General features: G+C 40.6%; 1 protein-coding gene across 4 annotated transcripts in view; it reads left to right on the top strand.

The window, feature by feature from the left end:
- The window catches only part of sncaip (synuclein, alpha interacting protein), a 145,026-nt gene that overhangs the window by 12,084 nt on the left and 110,265 nt on the right, over positions 1-22,677 (top strand). The window contains exon 1 of one of the 4 annotated variants that reach the window (XM_078214600.1): positions 9,256-9,269. The exons of the other annotated variants lie outside the window; for them this stretch is intronic. The gene's annotated coding sequence lies outside the window, so the exon portion shown is untranslated. Of the gene's footprint in view, positions 1-9,255; positions 9,270-22,677 lie in introns of those variants that run through there. 4 annotated transcript variants of the gene reach the window in all.

Raw genomic sequence — 22,677 nt, 5'->3', positions numbered from 1 at the left:
TTAGACTTGCTGTAGCTGAGATGAGTGGCTATTGCAAAATCCAAATCTTCATTCTTGTCATTTCATTGGGCTGTCAGACTTATTTGTCCTCTCTATGAATATTGTGCCATCACATAGCCTCAATCTTATTTTCAAGGGCTTTATTTTGGGATTGCTGTGTTGAGTCACTTCATATAGGTCAGTGAAGGTCATGATGTTGCATGCTGCACCAGTGTCTCTGTGACACTTCTTGTTCACTTGATGCTTTCCTTCTGTGGTCGCCATTCTAACAGTCACAAACCATTCATCACTTATAGACCTAATGGAACCAACCTGTTGAATGGTGTACAGTGCTTTATCAGACTCTTCGTCTGATATCTTTCAAATGGTCATCTGTACAGGCTTATTTGGCTTCCTTCTAGCCAAATACTTGTGTGTGAAATGATTCAGCTTCTTGAAGTTAAACATTGCTTTCCCTGTGCTGCACAATCTTCTTTCCCGTTGTATGATGTCCTCCATAGTATTTGCATCCTTTCCATTGTCTGCAATAGTTCTAGAATATCTGTTAGCATAATGAATCTTATAGTATATTGCGCAGATATGTGTTCTAGAACTCTCTGCTTTTCTGCACACGTTTATCACTTTCTTGAGAGTAGGTTTCTCCTCTCTCAGTAGTTATACTCTAAGTTAGTTCTCTGATGCCTTAAGATTATTCTATTTTTAATGAGATCATTTTTCAGTTGCCTGAATTCACATGATTCTGTGAGCTGTTTTACTACAGTCACGTACTGATCAATGGACTTTTTGTCACCTTGAACCCAAATGTTGAACACATACCATTTATAGGTTGCAGTCACTTGGTGTTCAAACTGTGCTTTCAAGGTTTTCAAAATTTCTGCTGTCTTTTTTCTGTTGTTCAGATAGATTTGGGGTGAAATATAATTTGTAACAGTCTCTCACAAGCAGTGTTAAAAGTGTTGCTACATGTATCGGCTCTGGCTTGTTAATTAAATCTGTTGTAATCTCATTGTTTTGCCATTGCCAGTTTGGTTGCATATGTCCTTTCGTTTTAACAGGAGTTAGGACAGGAAAATTTACATCCATTTTTGTCCAGCCCAGTAGTTTACTTGCAGCCTTCAGTTTGTGTTAGCTTTTCCTTGTCTGTGTTTCTGAGCAGCTTGTAGAAGGTTGGACCATTTCAGTGTTCCTCTTTCAGTGGCTGTGGCTTCTCTTCCAGCCTTTTAAAACTCAATCTCGGCTTCACTCTTGACACCATGCTGAGTTCAAATATGACAATCCTTCTAGTGTAGTGTCTGTATTGAATTTAATGTAACATGGCTGCCCTCCAGGCATTCCCTCATGACAGAGGTCATGTGAATGTGGCAAGCCAGGCAGGACTGTAGTAATGATTGCATTTCAAAACCCAAACACAGCCGTTAGTTTTTGTGGAGTTTGTCAAGTCCACTGCCTGAAGGTTCTGAGTTCACAGGCATAATAATAAGGAGGACATTATGTGTCTCACAGCTGAGGCATTACTTCTAGCATCTCCAAACTTTGTCTCTGAAGTTTAGGGAACTCTTATTTGGTTTTGTGGTCAGTACAGTTGAGCGTGATATTACCTGTCATTTTCCATGAAGGACAGATGGTCTGTACGGTCAAATATATAAGTAGTGGTCCAAATGCTTTATTGCTCTTTTAACAGAACTTTACTGTTGAGTTGCAAAAAGAGGGTCAAATACAATAAAATAATTTAATACATAAGTTTATAATGTCAATTGGGGATTCTTTGTCACTTGAAATTAATCCTGAGCCTCTTTTGCATAATGCTCCAGTTCTGTTCCAAATGAGTGTTAAGGGACTGTACACTGAAGCCCTGAGAAAATACGGCAATGGTTTATGCACCTCATAAATCAGACAATACATGTTTTCTTTTTACTTGTCCCAGCTGTAAAGAATAATGACAGAAAGCCCATGTCCCCCCCCCCCCCCCCCCGCCCCCCGCCCCCGCCCCCTTCCTTCAGTTTGAGGCTGATTATATGAAGAAAGCAAATGTAAGTAACAAAGCAACAGAATACACTCTTTCACCATAGAGGCTGTAGTTTTCATTTTGCAGCTACTGTTGATTCCAGCACCAGCCACTACCATCAGGTCCTACATACTAAGCTGGCAAATGGTTCTCCTCATTGTTCACTCGTACTGTATTGATTTATTGAATGATTTAAGACATTATTTGGTTACTGATAACTTTATTTTCATAGGAAATCCAAATGGTTACATATGGTCCAAGATAAAGGAATTTTGTGGAGTTAGTTAGTCCACACTATTATTTGACTTTTTATAGTAACTTTTAATTGGTGCCTCTAATTTAGTTTTGCAAATGACTTCAGTACAGTACAAGTTTTTATAGTAAAGGCTGGGGTACCTCAGCTGGAAATACAAAGCATTCTATCATATTTCCTTATAGTCTCTCCAATTTGTTTTTAATGTTATTGATACTATGACCAATGCATTGGGCTTTGCCAAGCAGCACCAATTTTATATTGGGCCATAATTTGCTGCCATTATAATAGTGAGGTTAATCACTCTCACTGATTTATGTGGAAGTAGTGCAACAACTTCACTTGTAATTCTCCACCATTAGCTTTGTGAAAACAGTATCTCATTCTCACTCACAGTTGAACAGTGTGTCATCGTATTTGCTGAATAGTTACAAACTACATTTCTCATGAGAAGTTAAGTCGTCAATTTCAGTCTGGGTTGTAGGTACCACTTTGACAACATGCTAACTATTGCTGTTCAACTTCTCAACTCTGAAAATTAACAATTACAAGTGTGGAGGCACATTCCTACAGATTATAATTATTTCAAATTTTAATTTAAAAATGTTTTTATCTCAATCTAATCTTTCTTTTCCTTTCTCTTTTTGTGCTTGATTTGACGTTGAATTAATGCCCTCTTTGCAGTCCTGCTCAATGCTTGACGATCAATTTCACAATCTGCAATTTAATTGGTTAAAGGGACACACAGTTGGCTGCTGAGGCTCCAGTTACACAGTTTCCCTTGGTGCTTATCAACTTGTCACACAGCAAATGTAAAAATCTAGAAGTGTGTAGGCTAGCCTAATTAATGACAGCTGTTAGATGATCTTCTATGGCAAATTATGGCTCATGGTCTAATTTGAACTAAAATGCATGTGCACAGTCCATGAGTTGATGTACTATAAACATTTAATAGAATTCTGGATGGTTCCAAAAAAATTGCTAAGTGGATCCAAGGGACATCCCCCTCAGCATTCTTTAACACCACATTAGACTTGTACTTTACAGTTCACTACAAACCAGTTTGTAGTGAAGCTATAGTTGCACTGTAAGTGCAGATATAAATTCCTGATCTGCATTACATCTGGCTAATACTTTTAGGCTCTCAAGACTTTTGTAGAAGTTCTAGTGTGTCTAACCACCTCTTAAATAATTCCTTTGTAGCTGCTCCTTGCAACTTGGCTGATATCTCCTAATGCAACACAGACTAGGTGCTGAATTTGAAGTCATTGGAGGAAACTTGGTCCTTGTGTTTTCAGCAGACATGATGCTGGACCATAAATGGCCCAGTATCTTACCATTGTGGTCCTTCCCAGCCAGTTCTTAAATCTCACTATTAGTTGTCACTATTGCATTTACCATTTCAACTTTGGGCAATCTTTTTGCCACCTGATACCCATCGTATCACCTCTGACGGTTACCAGACTTCAGTCCATTACAGCTTTCTTACTGAAATGCAATATACTTATAACTGCATACAAGACTTCTTCTCTGATTCTGGCTAATGCCCAACATCCTCTATGCACATGTCATATAGCACCCAACCTTTCAGGAGCCTTTCAGAGATATATCTACATGTTTTCTGGATTTTCTTACACATTTATTGATTCACAGCTTCTGTTTCGGAATGGTCTATGTGTCAAAAACTATTTGAACTAAAACAACAGTTACTTTTACAAAAGTGAAATACTGCAGGTTTTGGAAATCTGCAATAAAAGAAAATTTACTGAAACTGCTGAGCATGTCAGGCAGAATCTGTTGAGAGAAACTGCATTTCAATGATCTGAAATGTTAATTCTGTTTCTCTCCACAGATGCTGTCTGACCTGCTGAGCATTTCCAGCACACTTTTGTTTTTAATTAAACAATTATTTTTGCTGCAGTCTCACATTACCTTTGCCGCACACATAACTTTCCAGATATAAATCTTTATTTTTTCCTTTCCTTTATGCTCATAAGTGCTTATATCCTTTAGGCTTTTTAATTCTCTGGGTATAACCTTGATCTTTGGGAAACAGATGTTGAACACCCAGTTCATTAGCATGGCAGCCATCAGGAGTTTAGATTCGCAGCATTATCCACTTAATTCAAGTTCTTTATTGGAACCTGATCTAACTTTACACGTTCATACTGAACCCTTTGTTTTGAATGAAGTGGAACATTTGAAATATTGCCTTTGTATTATAGATTGTAAATTCCTGCTTAACATTTTAAGTAGCATTTTAAATCTGCAAGCCTTGCTTGTACTCAGTATTTGTTAGATGCCTTTCTGTATGATTAAACATTTCTTTGCTTGGGTTGAATAATGAATTGCAGAGGTTATTTTGTTTCGACAAAATACTGGTATGGAAAGTAAAACCAGTATTTTGTGCAGTTTATTTTCAGTTTAATAGTTACCTTCCTTGCTCTTTGCTTAATTTAAAACTTTTTTATAATTTGCAATCAAATATATAGGTCTAAATTTGGATATTTGAAAGTGTATGATTTATTTCTTGCTGATGGCAGGCTGTTATTTTGTTCCTCATAAAATGCCATGATCTTAAGACTATAGCACAATGTTGGCAAATGCACAGTTTACACAGGAAATGCTTACAGTACATTCCTAACTGTACCATACTTGAAGGTATTGCATGCATCTGCAACAAATATACTCTGTGGAAAATGTTGCACGCTATGCAGTTGTTTTAATATAGTTAAGTATGATAAATAAGTCTCTTGGCAGAAATATAAAGGTTAAGCAAAATACAGTTACAGAAAGTGGAGCACGACAGAAGAGAAACCAAACACATTAACTGCTTGGAGTAACTCATTATATGTAGTTTGGAGTAACTATTTGAAAACCACATTTTTATGAAAGTCTGCTGTAAAAGTTATTTTTGTGACTTTCAAACAAAGATTGGAAATATTGCTGACATGGTCTTTGCATCTTATTCTACATTGATAAGAAATGCAAGTGAAAAGTAATTAAGTTGGCTATTTATGCATTGTAGTCTTTCATATTTAAATATAATGATTCTTGTTGGAAAGAGAATCTGTCGTGATGTGGAGACAATCATTAAGGCTACATTAGAGAGAGGTAAGATCTCCTGTATGTTTCATAAATGAAAATAGCTCACTTAGGTTTGCGAGCCCACTGCCATTCATGTTTCTACTTGGGAAATTAAGCTCCTGCTGCTTATACCTATTTACGCTACTGAGTGTTACTGCTTGTCAGCTTGTAGAATCAGCCAAAATATCTTCTCAGTATCCACTTTATAAAACTTTGGGTTGAACTTGAGAACTTTGGATCACTTTAGTTCCCCTTCCTGCTTCAGTTTACTTTGTTCCAGCATATCTTTTGCTAAATAAACACTTCTAAAATTAGGAAAAGTTTCATTTTGAAACTTAAAAACACTTTATTTTTGTTAACAAACTACAGCAAAATTATAAAAACAAACTAAAAGTAAGTCAGTACGTTATTTCCCATTCTTGTAAAGTATTGTTCTCTGAGACAACCTATTCAAGGTCTACTGAAATCAAAACAGTACAAAACAGATTTCCTGTAAGTGGTCATATGTCTTTCACAAGTAATACATGTTAACAACAAATGACTAATAGTGAATGCAGTTAATTTACAAAATGTTCTCTCCCTTTGTTTCTTAGCCTATTCCCAGTATTTCTCATACTTTATGTCAAAAACTGCAGCTTCTGTAAGTGAGCCTTCACTCTAGAATAACTTGTATGGCTTTATATGCACAATACCTGATAATGTTGCTTTACTTACCTGATGTATATACACAAAATTTAACAAGCAAGGCATCTCATTTAATAGCTTTTAATTAACATTTAAGATTTAAATGAATATTTACCCTTTGTCTCTCTTATCTCTTTCTTAATCCCATCTTTCTTTCCCCCTATTTTGCTCTCTTTATCTGATTTGACATTGAACATCTATTCTGAACATCTTGGTTTGGACTTGTTGCTGCTTATTAATAATTATTCAGTCTAATTGCTTGGGGGATACATAGTGCTTGCAATGTTCACTTAGGTCCCAGGTGCTCTGCAAGGGATACTGCAGTCCATTGATAGTTGGCTGACATGAGCTTCCGGTACAAAAATCCAGGAACTCCCAGCACAGAATCCTATGGAAAGTCTTTGGGCAAGTGCAAATGTAATGCATTGTGTCTAGATCTCTCCGTTGTACTTTTTCAGTAATTATACCGTAGCCTGTCCATTTGCAATATGCTCAATTACTTTCAAAATCTGTCTTTTCAACATGTTTCAATTCCTGTCATAATTTATACTTTGTTTTTCTTTCTTCTTAAATGTTCACCATTGCCCTCTTTACTGTAAAATGTTTTGAGTTACATATACAGAGGAAGACATATATGATGGTGCTTGCATTACATTAAATGGTTTACTTTGAACTAAGGTGATTTCACTTTGCAATAGCCACAATTTTTGTACTGTAAATGGCCCATTAACTGATGCCTGTAAATGTCTTCGCTTATATCTGTAATTGTCTGAGATATTCCCTGATGTTAGAACAAAGAAAATTACAGCACAGGAACAGGCCCTTTGGTCCTCCAAGCCAGCACCGAACATGCTGCCCGACTGAACCAAAACCCCTTACCCTTCCGGGGACCATATCCCTCTATTCCCAAACTATTCATGTATTTATCAAGAAGCCCCTTAAAAGTCACTGTTGTATCTGCTTCCACTACCTCCCCTGGCAGCGAGTTCCAGACACCCACCACCCTCTGTGTAAAAAACAACTTGCCTCATACAGCTCCTTTAAACCTTGCCCCTTGCACCTTAAACCTGTGCCCCCAATAATTGACTCTTCCACCCTGGGAAAAAGCTTGATAATTTCCAAAATTCCATTCTACTTTTTCTGTCAGTGTTTAAGAGATAGTATATCCCTTTTCTTCTTGTTTGGTTGCATTTGTTGGGTATTTTCATGCTAGTTTAATGTAAGCTGAGTAAAGTAACTCTCTGAGCATTCTATAGTATGGGTTGCAGAACACACCAACTTAACCTGGGAGTTTGGCATTCAGTATGCTTGACCTGAAATACATAAGGTCTGTTTGCTTTTACTACATTTACTGCAGTAAACTAACTAAACTAACATGAAAATACTCAACAAATGCAACCAAATGTATCTTCATGCAGAAATAAAAACAGAACATGGTGGAAATACTGAGCAGATCAGGTAATATCTGTGGAACGAAACAAAATTGAAGTTTTAAGTCAATGACCTTCCTTCATCCGATGAAAGGTCAGTGACCTGAAAAGTTAATTTTTTAAATGCTTTTTGATTTGAGTGCAAAATGCCCTCCAGTCTTTTTTTAAAATGGAGAACTGAATGTAAAACTGAAGGCTGTGTTTATGATTAGAGATTAGCTGTAAGTGATTAGCCTGCTCCATATTGATTGGTAAATTCAATTTTATCACAGAAGAATGCAAGATCAACCAATTTTGAAATTCACACATGCCACTTCTGCATCAACACTGAATCCTCCATAATTTTTCTTTCTTGGCAAGAAGAAATAATATGGCAGTGAATGTTTGATGGCAAGGTCATAATAGTTAAATTTAGATGTGCATATCTTCCTTTCAGCAGTATATTATTGATACATGAAGAAATTACCTGCCAATATAAACTACTCTAATATAGTCTCAGGTAATGTATTGGTTTTAAAACACTACTGTTGGAAATGAGTGGTAAAATGGCAGTGAATGATTAAATCTACAACTGTTAGAGCATAATAATGGTCTTGGCTATGGATGAGCAATTTGGATGTGCTTGGTTCACAACTCCATGGCCCCTAATTTGCACACAGTGGACTCCCAGCTAGTCAAATGGAAGATTAATCAGCAAGTAAATAAAATTAAATACATGCAGAGCTTGTTGTATTTGACTCATAGTAAATAACATCAATGGTTTGATACTTCTCCAATTCATTTTATTCATTGAAGATAGATACTTTTGCAAGATAAGCAAAAACATCTGTTCAGATATAAATAGTAAAGGGATGTTTTATACTATGGAGCTCTATATCTCCTGTCCTAAATATACTGATTGTTTTGAAAATTTATAGTTAAAACACCTATGTAATTTGAGATAATTCAAATTTGTTTAAAACATGATCAGAGCTAGTTATCATGTGCTTCAGTTTATAGAACCATTGCTACACAAAGTTGGAAAGAATATTTCCAAACTGTGAAGTTTAATAAATATGGCTTGATGGCAGCATTCTCATCTCTGAGTCAGAAGGTTACGAGTTCAAGTCCCTCTCTGGAGATTAGAGCAAAAAACTTTGGCTGACACTCCAATATATAGGAAAACACTTTATATAATACCTTACAGCTTTGGTTGACCCCAGGTTAATTAAACCCTCGGAATCCAAATCCTCATTATGTTCTGCCATTTTTGATTTTTTTTTTGAGCTACAAAATGTGCATATACAGGTAGTGATATACCTTATTGCATCTTTAAACTATATAGTAGTGACTAATGGGTAATCTTACAATACTCTGTTGCTTAGACCATAATAAGAGTTTTAACAAGACCAAGTTAAAGTCCAACAGGTTTATTTGGTAGCAAATGCCATTAGCTTTCGGAGCGCTGCTTAGACCATAACACATAGGAGCAGAATTAGGCCATTTGGCCCATCGGGTCTGCTCCACCATTCAATCATGGCTGATATTTTTCTCATCTCCATTCTCCTGCCTTTTTCCCATAACCCCTGATCCTCTTATTAATCAAGAACTTATCTATCTCTTTCTTAAAGACTCTCGATGACCTGGCCTCCACAGCCTTCTGTGGCAAAGAGTTCCACAGATTCACCACTCTCTGGCTGAAGAAATTCCTCCTCATCTCTGTTTTAAAGGATTGTCCCTTAAGACTGAGGTTGTGCCGTCTGGTTCTAGTTTTTCCTACTAGTGGAAACATCCTCTCCATGTCCACCCTATCCGGGCCTCGCAGTATCCTGTAAGTTTCAATAAGATCCTCCCTCATCCTTCTAAACTCAAACAAGTACAGACCCAGAGTCCTCAACCTTTCCTCATACGACAAGTTCTTAATTCCAGAGATCATTCTTGTGAACCTCCTCTGGATCCTTTCCAAGGCCAGCACTTCCTTCCTTAGATATGGGACCCAAAACTGTTCACAATACTCCAAATGGAGTCTGGCCAGAGCCTTATACAGCCTCAGAAGTACATCCCTGCTCTTGTATTCTAGCCCTTTCGACATGAATGCTAACATCGCATTTGTCTTTCTAACTGCTGACTGAACCTGCATGTTAACCTTAAGAGAATCTTGAACAATGACTCCCAAGTCCCTTTGTGTTTCTGATTTCCTAAGCATTTCCCCATTCAGAAAATAGTCTATGCCTCCATTCTTCCTTCCAAAGTGCATAACCTCACACTTTTCCACATTGTATTCCATCTGCCACTTCTTTGCCCACTCTCCTAACCTGTCTAAGTCCTTCTGCAGCCCCCCTACCTGTCCCTCTACATATCTTTGTATCCGCAAACTTAGCAACTTAACACAGGGTAAAGATGTAGATATCATGTTTTCTACTTTTTCTTGTTCCCATGAATCTTTTTCAAATTTGCCAAATAATGTTGCAGTTGTGTTTCAGTGAACCAGTGCCAAACAGTGACATGTTCATGATTCAGAGAATATTAAGTTGCCAGGTGAGATCTGCCTCTCATTAAAGTGGTGATGTAACAGGGAATGGAACCTCCACTCTGCTGATTCTACTGATTTTTAAAACTACCGATGTCAGCAAAGTTTGAATGTTAATTCTTTTCTCTGTTTGTCTGCTAAGCAGCCACCAACATGCTCCATTCTCCTCGGCATTGATCAGAAATACCAAAACACTCATCCCACATTGACAACATTTCCTGCTGAAGAGAAAGTAGGGTTAAAGTTAACATCTGTTTACTAAAGGCATTATTCAAACCAGAGGGTTACTCAGTACCCAGCTGAAAAATTAAGTTTGTTCCTCAAGCTTGCATTAATTTTCAGTGGAACAATATAGAAGACAACAATACCCAAGTGGTCAGGGGAATGGAGAGTTGAAATGGGAAGCGATGAAGCTTGAGGATAGAAGGAAGGTGGTCAGTAAAGCATGATGCACCATCAATCGAGCAAAGACTAGTTTGTATGCAAGAACAAATAGGCTTTTATTAGCAAAAGACTTGGAGCACACCCATGCCGATGAACTGGTCCAGACTGAGGCAGGGGGGTGGGGAGCAGTCGCCTTTATACCTGGACCAGGGGGGAGAGGAGTCTCGGATAGGGCCGGCAGGGATGTGTCCAGGCATGTCACATATACAGGTAATAAGCTAACAGTGGTTTACCACAAAGCAGTCAATGGGCAATGTGATGCCCGTATTTAAAAAGAGGGACAGAATGCATCACAGATCCATCAGTCTCACTCCGGATTCAATTCATTTGCACTGAATAATAGGAGTAAACTGGAAGATCTGAATAACAGTAACCTAGCAAACAAATTAGTGTAGATTCAGAAAAGGAGATTATGCCTGACTAACATTTCTGACTTTGAGCATGCTGTTTCACATCTGGAAAAATTATACTTTTCACAGGCGTTTGATAAAAGTCCTATGAACAGCTTTTAGTTAAACTCAAAGATGGGGTGAATCAGGATAAACTTTGAAAATAGCAAAACGAAACTGATTGACAGATAGAAAGCAATGCGTCCTAATTAGAGGAACAAAGGTGAGGTGGGGAGAATAGAAAATGGGAGTTTCCCAGGGCTCAGTGTCAGGATCACTCATTTCTCCATATGACCTAGACTTAGAAATTCAATGCAAAGTGATAAAATTAACTAACTAGAAGGGGTAGTGGCATAATGATTGTACCTTTAAGAATGATTAATGATGAGTTGTTAAGTAAATTCAGTTTAAACCTGTACAGCCAATGCAAAGCAGCAATTAACTGAGATGCAAGGGAGATATTCAACAGCTACAAACCATGCAGTCTAAGCCATGCTGAACACTGAGGAGAATTGGCTTTACAAGCTGGAAATTATGCATCTGAGTGGTAATTTTGTAGGGATATGCAAGATGATAAATTGGTCTGGAAAATGAAAATCTTTCAAATAAATTGTTGGAGTAGAATCAGAAAGGTCATCAGGGAATGATCAACACTTGGTGTAAACATTCCAGTGGAGTAGTGGGGACAATAGCCTTAAGAAATAGCTAGATTTTGCATTGGGAGAATGGTGGCCAAACAATGGGTTATCTTCAAAGAAGAGAGGGTTCAGGCAGAACCAAAGTTACGTTCTCCTGAAAGGGAAAGGGAGGGTAAGCAAATCCAGAGCTTCCTGGATGACAAAAGAGGTAGAAATTAAGAGAAAGAAAAAAGTATGTTTATGACAGATGTCAGGTAGATAATACAGTTGAAAGTCAGGCTGAATATAGAATGTACAGTGGAGAGGTGAAAAAGCAAAGGTGAGAATCAAAGAAGACTGGCAGCTAACAAAAAGATTGTGGTAACATGGCTCCTTTAAGGCATCATGTAGGCATGGGAAACCGGGCCAATTGGGAGTGAGGAGTTCTGCCAGTTTGTCAGGTGGTATACACCATGTTTGGTCAGTCCCTTACCACCCAGCCTTCAGTGGCTTGGCAGACCAAGTCATACAAGCATTTTAAGCTTCTATGAAAAGAAAGCTCTGAGGCACTGATCTTATGCTTGGCGAGTTTCTTGTTATTGTATAACCTACACCGAACCCCACCACTTAGGTTTCAACAGCTGAATTATTTATGAGGCACCACCTACAAATCCAGTTGGATTTGGTGTTTCCAGATTTGTCGGGGTGGGTGGAGGTTAGGCGAGCCTCCCAGAAAGAACACCAAGACTCGAAGAAAGGATGCAGAGTGTTCAAGGTCGATGACCTAGTCATGGTGAGGAACTTTGGTGGTGGACCAACCTGGGCGTCAGGAAGAATTGTAGAGAACGCAACCCGTTTTGTACGTGTTAGAAGTACAAGGTGCCATCCGAAAAAATGGTTCGAGGAAGAGGACTGGAGAATTGCAAATGTTACAGTCTTGTTCAGAAAGTGGTATAAATATTAGCCGAGCAACTACAGACCCATCAGTTTAACTTTGGTAGTAGGGAAACTTCTAGAAACAATAATTTAGGACAAAATTAATAGCCACGTAGACAGATGCAGGTAAATAAGGAAAGCCAGCATGGATTTCTTCAAGGAAAATCGTGTTTTAACTAATTTGCTTGAATTTTTGGAAGCGGTAACAGGTTTAAGTGCAATTTTGTTGATGTGGGGAATGTGGAGTTTCAAAAAACTTTTGATGCAATGCCAAACAACAGTCTTATGAGCAAAGTTTATAGTTCATGGATAAAAGGAATAGTAGCAGACAAGAGGGCTGTTCTAACCTTGGGCAGTTCCATCTATATTTGCAGACCAGGAGCGAGGTCACTTGACCCCCTTGACTCTATCTTGTTACAATGGAGATTGCTCATTCTTCATGTTCAAAGAACATAAAATGTTCATTTTTCATATATCCGTGAGTACATCTCCATGGGTATGACATAATGTGGAGATGCCGGCGTTGGACTGGGGTAAGCACAATAAGAAGTCTCACAACACCAGGTTAAAGCCCAACAGGTTTATTTGGCAGCACTAGCTTTCGGAGTCTCAGGTTCCTTCATCAGGTGAGTGAGGACTTGTGTTCTCAAACAGGTCATACATAGACACAAACTCAATTTACAAGATAATGTATGGAATGCGAGTCTTTACAGGTAATCAAGTCTTAAAGGTACAGACAATGTGAGTGGAAAGAGAGTTAAGCATAGGTTAAAGAGATGTGTATTATCTCCAGCCAGGACAGTTAGTGAGATTTTGCAAGCCCAGGCAAGTCGTGGGAGTTACAGATAGTGTGACATGAACCGAAGATCCCGGTTGAGGCCGTCCTCATGTGGGCGGAACTTGGCTATCAGTTTCTGCTCAGCGATTCTGCGTTGTGTGTCGTGAAGGACGCCTTGGAGAACGCTTACCCAAAGATCAGAGGCTGAATGCCCGTGACTGCTGAAGTGTTCCCCGACTGGAAGGGAACACTCCTGCCTGGTGATTGTCGAGCGGTGTTCATTCATTTGTTATCGTAGCGTCTGCATGGTCTCCCCAATGTACCATGCCTCGGGACATCCTTTCCTGCAGCCTATCAGGTAGACAACATTGGCCGAGTCGCAAGAGTATGTACCGTGTACCTGGTGGATGGTGTTCTCACATGAAATGATGGCATCCATGTCAATGATCAGGCACATCTTGCAGAGGTTGTTGTGGCAGGGTTGTGTGGTATCGTGGTCACTGTTCTGAAGGCTGGGTAGTTTGCTGCGGACAATGGTCTGTTTGAGGTTGTGCGGTTGTTTGAAAGCAAGAAGTGGGGGTGTGGGGATGGCCTTGCCGAGATGTTCGTCTTCATCGATGACATGTTGAAGGCTCCGGAGAAGATGTCGTAGCTTCTCTGCTCTGGGGAAGTACTGGACGACGAAGGGTACTCTGTCCGCCGTGTCCTGTGTTTGTCTTCTGAGGAGGACGGTGCGGTTTTTCGCTGTGGCACATCGGAACTGTCGATTGATGAGTCGAGCGCCATATCCTGTTCTTATGAGGGCGTCTTTCAGCGTCTGTAGGTGTCTGTTGCGATCCTCCTCGTCTGAGCAGATCCGATGTATATGGAGGGCTTGTCCGTAGGGGTGGCTTCTTTAATGTGTTTAGGGTGGAAGCTGGAGAAGTGGAGCATCGTGAGATTATCCGAGGGCTTGCGGTACCGTGAAGTGCTGAGGTGACTGTCCTTGATGGAGATGCGTGTGTCCAAGATTGCAACTGATTCCGGAGAGTAGTCGAGACAGCCAAGGACTCAATTTTTGCCCCACCACTAAAATGGACCCCATCAGTCTCACAGCAGACACAGAGGAATTCATCAGGCGAATGAGGCTGCGGGAGTTCTTCAACAAACCCCAAGAGGCCAACAGCGAACACAATGAGACAGCCAATGAACCGGGACACCCGACAGAGGGATCCGCGGTGCAGCAACCAAAGAGGAAAGAGTCAAATTGGACTTCTTCGGAAGGCCGCTGCCCTCGACTCGACATGTATGCCCAAGCCATCAGGAGGTGCGTCAATGCCAGATTCATTAGCCACACTCACAAGACAGCCCCGAACGTTAGCCAAGCACAATGCAATGCCATCCGCGCTCTCAAGACCAACCACAACATTGTCATCAAACCAGCAGACAAAGGAGGGGCCACCGTCATACTGAACAGAACGGATTACTGCAAAGAAGTGTACCGAAAACTGAACAACGAGGAACACTACAGACAGTTACCTGCAGATCCGACCAAAGAACATACCCGTCAACTCAACAGATTGATCAAGACCTTTGATCCGGACCTTCAGAGCACCCTCCGTGCTCTCATCCCATGTACTTCCCGCGTTGGAGATCTCTACTGCCTCCCGAAGATACACAAGGCCAACACACCCGGCCGTCCCATCGTATCAGACAATGGGACCCTGTGCGTGAACCTCTCCGGCTATGTCGTGGGCATCCTGAAACCCATTGTACAAAGAACCCCCAGCTTCTGTCGTGACACTACGGACTTCCGACAGAAACTCAACACACATGGAGCAGTTGAACCAGGAGCACTCCTCATCACAATGGATGTCTCGGCACTCTACACCAGCATCCCCCACGATGGTGGCATTGCTGCAATGGCCTCAGTACTCAACGCCAACAACTGCCAATCTCCAGATGCAATTCTACAACTCATCCGCTTCATCCTGGACCACAGCGTCTTCACCTTCAACAACCAGTTCTTCATTCAGACACACGGAACAGTCATGGGGACCAAATTCGCACCTCAATATGCCAACATCTTTATGCACAGGTTCGAACAAGACCTCTTCACTGCACAGGACCTTCAATCGATGCTATACACTAGATACATCGATGACATTTTCTTCCTTTGGACTCATGGTGAACAATCACTGCAACAACTATTTGATCACATCAACAAGTTCCATCCCACCATCAGACTTACAATGGACTACTCTCTGGAATCAGTTGCATTCTTGGACACACATATCTCCATCAAGGACGGTCACTTCAGCACTTCACGGTACCGCAAGCCCACGGATAACCTCATGATGCTCCACTTCTCCAGCTTCCACCCTAAACACGTTAAAGAAGCCATCCCCTACGAACAAGCCCTCTGTATACACAGGATCTGCTCAGATGAGGAGGATCGCAACAGACACCTACAGACGCTGAAAGATGCCCTCATAAGAACAGGATATGGCGCTCGACTCATCAATCGGCAGTTCCGACGTGCCACAGCGAAAAACCGCACCGACCTCCACAGAAGACAAACACGGGACACGGCGGACAGAGTACCCTTTGTCGTCCAGTACTTCCCCAGAGCAGAGAAGCTACGACATCTTCTCCGGAGCCTTCAATATGTCATCGATGAAGACGAACATCTCGCCAAGGCCATCCCCACACTCCGACGTCTTGCCTTCAAACAACCGCACAACCTCAAGCAGACCATTGTCCGCAGCAAACTACCCAGCCTTCAGGAGAACAGTGACCACAACACCACACAACCCTGCCACAGCAACCTCTGCAAGACGTGCCGGATCATCGACATGGATGCCATCATCTCACGTGAGAACACCATCCACCAGGTACTCTTGCAACTCGGCCAATGTTGTCTACCTGATACGCTGCAGGAAAGGATGTCCCGAGGCATAGTACATTGGGGAGACCATGCAGATGCTACGATAACAAATGAATGAACACCGCTCGACAATCACCAGGCAGAAGTGTTCCCTTCCAATCGGGGAACACTTCAGCAGGCACGGGCATTCGGCCTCTGATCTTCGGGTAAGCGTTCTTCAAGGCAGCCTTCACGACACACGACAATGCAGAGTCGCTGAGCAGAAACTGATAGCCAAGTTCCGCACACATGAGGACGGCCTCGACCGGGATCTTGGGTTCATGTCACACTATCTGTAACACCCACGACTTGCCTGGGGTTGCAAAATCTCACTAACTGTCCTGGCTGGAGACAATACACACCCCTTTAATCTGTGCTTAGCCTTCTCTCCACTCACATTGTCTGTACCTTTAAGACTTGATTACCTGTAAAGACTCGCATTCCAACTATTATCTTGTAAATTGAGTTTGTATCTGTATATGACCTGTTTGAGACCACAAGTCCTCACTCACCTGATGAAGGAGCTTGAGACTCTGAAAGCTAGTGCTGCCAAATTAACCTGTTGGACTTTAACCTGGTGTTGTGAGACTTCTTACTATGACATAATGGCAGACTCTGGATAAAAATGAAACTACTTAACGTCCATATGAAGCAAATTTCCCTCCTTAGAATTACAGAATCATGGAACAAAAAGACCATTCTACCCAGTTTGTTTGTGCTGGCTCATTGGAAAGAACGTTCCAACTGGTTGTACTCCCCCACTCTTTCCCCATGGCTCAGCACCTTTTTCTTTTTTCAAATATTTATCCACTTCCCTTTAAAAAGTTGTTATTGAATCTGCTTCCATCACCCTTTTAAGCAGTGCATTCAGGTCATAACAATTCACTATGTAATTTTGTGCTACTCATGCCGTCTCTGGTTCTCTTCCCTTCTCCTTTAAACTTGTGCCCTTTGATTATTGACCCTTCTGCCACAGGAAACAGTTTCTCTTTATTTACTCCAAAATCTTTCAAAATTTTGAACACCCAGAAAAAATCTCCCCTTGATCTTTTTTCCTTTAAGGAGAACATCCTGGTTTCTCTAGTTTCTCCTGTTTCTCTAGTTTCTCTTGTAACTGAAATCTTTCAATATTGATACAAGAATGAAGAGTCTTGATAAATTATAGAGGGCTTTGGTGAGACTATAAGAGAAAATGTTGGAAAATCTCAGCAGGTCTGGCAGCATCTGTAAGGAGAGAAAGAAGCTGACGTTTCGAGTCCAGATGATCTAGCTAGGGTACTGTGTGCACTTGTCCATTCTATATCTAAGGAAGGATGTACTTCCTTGGGGCCAGTACAGCAAAGGTTCACTATATTGGTTCCTAGGATGAGAGGATTGTTGTTCAATGAGAAGCTTAGTAAACTGACTCTGAAGTGACCTAACATGGTAGATACTAGAATGGTTATTTCCCCTGCCTGGGGAATCTAGAACATGGGGGTCACAGCCTCAGGATAAGGGACTAATTTCTTTTGGATTGAGATGAGCAATTTTTTCACTTAAATTTGTGTACCTTTGGAATTTTTTACTGCAGAGAATTATGGGTACTCCATTGTTGATGAGATCGAAGGCTGAGTGGATAATGTTTTTAATATTTCAGGGAATTGAAGGTTGTGGGGAGCAGGTGAGAAAGTGAAGTTGAGGCAGAAGCTCAGCTATGATTGTACTGAATGGTGGGGCAGAATTGAGGGGACACATGGTCTCTTGCTCCTATTTCTTATGTTTTCTATACCTACTCCAAACAAGATATTATGATCTCTGTTTTTCAAATGCCTCCACCTGATTGTACTTCATTCCTCAAAATCAGATACAGCCTAGCTTCCTTCCTTGCTAAGCTTGAAACTTACAGATCAAGAACGTTTTCTTGTATACATTTTGGGAATTTCTTCCCTGTGTTGTCTTTTACACTGGATAAAGGCAAATTACTGCGGATGCTGGAATCTGAAACCAGATGTCTTTTACACTGTTATTTTCACAATCTATATTGGGACATTTAAGTCCTCAATTATCACTACTTTTTCACTTTTCCACTATTTACCTCCATTTGATTCCTTCTTGGAAATTATAGGCCTGGAGTTTGCAGTCATCGGTGAAATTAAGTTGCTTGCCATTGACCATAAAGAAAGCTGCCTACAAAGGTTTAGTGAACTCTACAGTGTGGATTTCACCTTTCCTGATATTAACTTCCTTCTGATGCCAAACCATAGGGATCTTCAGGCATCCAGCAACACTGAAGCAGGATAGTCAGCCAATCACATTGATCAATCCTCGCAGCAAACCAGGAAGTTAAAAAAACAGTGATTATCATTTACATCTTATGACTTTTACAGAAAATGAAATAAAGATTGAAACACACACAAAGATGAAGGCAAAAACTGAAGTATAAATTCAAAAATTGCGTTTTATTCAAAAACGATAGGATTTTAATCATATTGGGATAAATTGATATTTCACGCGTGCATTTCATTTTTTGAAATTGGGTCATTCAGCTTAATATGTCATTAAAATTTCCCAGTCACACCTCAGTCAGTAAAGCATAGTCTTTTGGGGGAGGATGCGGGTCCACATTGGAATTAGAGTGCAAAAAAGTGAAAGTTTGCGTCAACTCAAATGAGGTATACAAAACCTTGTGGAGGAGCAGAGAATTACTGATAGCAACTGTGCATGTGCAGATAATAGAATTTGCTGTCACTTTTATATGTCATGGTGGCAAATGAAGTTTCATCATCATTCCAACATCAAAATCCAAGCTATAGTCTAACTAGGCACCCCTCCATCTCTTAACTCCATGTTGTCAGGCTGGTTAGTGTTTTAAATCTGTGAATTAACACTCCTACTGATTGTCTTGCATGAATATGGAGCAGAAGTGTTCCAAACCTTTCTTGTCCACATCACCGCTATTTCCAGTCCTTTGGTACTGTCGTCAAAATGTAGATTTATCCACCAATTGGCATCACTTTGCGAAGATGGAGAGAATCCTTAGGTGGATGTTTTTCTATCTATTCCATAATTTGGCCTCTTAGGCAGAATCAGCCACATACATTATTTTATGGAGAGATTGTAAGAGAAGCATGATAACATATTTTGCATTTGTGAATACTGCTGAGTTTAAGACCTGTCCTATGATTGTTAGGTAATCCTAGAAATGACTATATCTAATTCTACTAACATTGGGTTCATCAAGATGTTTGCAGAATACTGGTACAAACTTTCTGTCTTATGCAGATGAAGATAATCAATCTTTTTAAAGTCATTTAGAATGTGCTCACTCATCTGGTGGCACTAGGCAACCTTCCCAAATTGGGCTGCTTACAATCAGACATTGCAGCAAATTGTACATTTAGAGTGACTTCTTTGGAACCTCTTGGAAAATCTTGACTGACTTATTTAGACTTGGACCAATGCAGGAGAGTGAGCAGCAAGACTCTGCCACTGGCCCTTGTTCATTACAATCTCTTTCACTGCAGTCCAGGTGGTGGCCCACTCTTTAGGGTCCTCCTTAAATGTACTTCGCCAGGTCTTCTTTGGCCAGCACTGTCATCTTAGAAACATATAAAATAGGAGCAGGAGGAAGCCAGCCAGGCCTTTCATAGAATCCCTATGGTGCAGAAGGAGGCCATTTGGCCCATCGAGTCTGCACCAACCACAATCCTACCCAGGCTCTATCCCCTTAATCTCACGTATTTACCCTGCTAGTCCCCCTGACACTAAGGGGCAATTTACCATAGCCAATCAACCTAACCCACACATCTTTGGAGTCTGGAAGGAAACCGGAGGACCCAGAGGAAATCGACACAAGACACGGGGAGAATATGCAAACTCCACTTAGCTTTGAGCCTGCTCTGCCAGTCATCCAACTCAATAGCTTGATTCCATCTCTTTCAGATATTCTTTGATCCCTTTTGCCTCAAGAGCTATACATCTAACTCCTTCTTGAAAACATACAATAATTTGGCCTCAATAGTTTTTTGTGATGGCGAATTCCACAGATTCACCACCCTCTGGGTGAAAAAATTCCTTCTCATCTCAGTCCTAAATGGTCTACCTCTTATTCTCAGACTGTGACCCCTGGTTCTGGACGTTCCCACCATCAGGAACATCCTGTCTGTAGCTTCTAACCTGTCCAGTCCTGTTAGAATTTTATAGGTTTCTAAGAGATCCACCCTCATTCTTCTGAACTCCAGCAAATATCCTTACTGACTATCTCTCCTCATACATCAGTCCCACCATCCCAGGAATCACTCTGGTAAGCCTTGCACTCCCTCTAGAGCAAGAACATTGTTCCTCAGATAAGGAGACCAAAACTGCACACAATATTGCAAGTGCGGCCTCACCAAGGCCTTGTATAATTGGAGCAAGATATCCCTGTTCTTGTACTTGAATCCTTTCGCTATGAAGGAAAACGCACCATTGCTTTCTTTACCACCTACTGCACCGTCTGGTGGTGCCCGTTCTACTGCCACTCTGGCGTGGTACACGGGAGGCAAAATACTCATCTTGCCAGCCTCAGTCGTTTTCTGTTTCATAATGTCTTGCAGGAACCTCCGACCATCCCTGAAGATGTAGCTTAATTAAATGTCTTTCTCCCATTTTGACCGATTTGGCATAGGATAATTTGCAAAATTGGAATTGAATACTTTTCTGTTTCTGCACCTCGCTCTTTGGATTTCTATCTGGACCCTTTATTCCTGTGAAGATTAGGCAGTAATATGTTAACCTCAGCGTTATGGCAATTACAATGACAAATTGGGAAGTTTTTTTTTAACAACAGGTTTAGTCATACAGAACATTTAAAATTTTATTCATTTGTTAATGTACATTGCTGTCCTTTTCATATTTTACTTTTGTGGATGTAATGTGAGGCAATCTAACATTTTTGATGCTGATACCTGAAGTGTAAATCTTTAAAAAGCATTTTAATATGATAAAATGTGTTGAGTGAATTGTGAACAGTCAGCTAATGTTTTTTTTAGCTGATGGATTCCATATGTGCAAGGCATGATCCTAAAAGGAAAGGAAAAGCCACAGACCCACCTATAAGATGCATGTTTGGTATTAATTTTAGTTATCTGGACTTCAACTACAAACTAGGTTAGTGATGATTCCAGCTGATATTTAGATTTGACACTGAGTTTAAAGATCTACATCTGTATATAATTGAATATGGCAATGCAATTGATTTTGACATAAGCTTGCCATTGACTCAGTGTGACATTGTTTTCCTATCTAACAATCATTTGCACTCCAAAGGTAATCTGTCATATGAAACATTCTCAGAGATTTTGATCAGGACTGGCTGAAGGATCCTGTAGTTGAGCCAAAAGTCTTACACACTTGATTTATCTCTTCAATTTTGTAAAGTTGCTAAATAAGCATAGATGTTCGGGGCCACAAAAAGTGAAGGACCATCTTGTACAGTGCATCGATAAGTTCAAGAGATTGGAGCTGGGAACATTGTTGATGGAAAAGATGGCAGTTGAGAGATACCTTGAATAATACAGAAATCATCAGAAGCAGTCCGAGAGCAACACAGAAAAACAATGTAGCAGATTAAATAGATTTTGCCACAGTTAGCAAAATCCGAAACTTCAGTCATAGGTGGAGAATAACAAATACTTATACTGACCCCAAAAAAACAGGATTGAGTGAGTTTCTCAACCAAACCCCAATGATTGAATGAGTTAGGAATGTAATTACAGAACTCTGATGTTATTGTGTTATGTTCTGCATTGGGACAAAGAACTTGCATTTATATAACACCTTTCATGATCTCTCACTGCCCAATATAATTTGCAACCAATTAAATTACTTTAGGTGTAGTTACTGTTGAAATGGAAGATGGCGAGAGTAAGAGGGCTCAGATTCTTAGATGATGAGACCAGAGTTTGCTTGTAAAGGACTCTTAGGCTTCAGCTGAACAGGATTGAGACTAATGCCCTCACGGGGCAAATGGCTGGAGCTGCAGGGTAAGAGTTTAAATTAAATGTTGCAAAGAAAAATAAGGTGCAGCACCAGAAGTACTTTTGAAGAATGGTCAATGTTGTAGCTTCTTGTCACAATCTGTTAATTTTTCTTGATTGTAATTTCCTATATCCAAGCTTTCCATTTAATTTTTCTATATATTACGTTGTTTAATTTATCTCCCTTCTTAGAGTCATACTCTCCTGACATTGAACAGAATTTAATGACCCCCTCCAACCCTTTGAGGAAATTCCAAAGGTTGAGGGGGTGGGGGGGTCTTTTGGATGGAGGAAGGGTGCAGGATGGGGACCTGGCCTGAAAGCCAATTGAGGCCCTTAAATAGCCATTAGCTTAGAGCTTCATCCTTCAGTCGTTGGTATTCAACCTGTGGCAGATGGGGCTCCAGGAAGACCCAGGAAACCTTGTCATATTTGCTTGTGACCTGGTTGCAGGGTGGGGGATTGGCATCCCTAGTTCACAGGCACCCTGTGATTGATCTGGGGAAGTGGGGGCCTGCTGAAATTCAACCCCCTGCCCTTGCTTCTGATCCTCCTCCCTGGTGACCTCCTCCCATCCACACTTACTTCTATGTGGAGGTCCAGCAGCAATCCTCAAGGAAGGTCAAAATATAGTACTAGCAGTG

Source organism: Mustelus asterias, chromosome 6 (genome assembly GCF_964213995.1).
Source record: "Mustelus asterias chromosome 6, sMusAst1.hap1.1, whole genome shotgun sequence".
In the NCBI taxonomy this organism is placed as follows: domain Eukaryota; kingdom Metazoa; phylum Chordata; class Chondrichthyes; order Carcharhiniformes; family Triakidae; genus Mustelus; species Mustelus asterias.
Note: the sequence above shows the minus strand (reverse complement) of the source record. Positions and strands in the feature narration are given on the sequence as shown.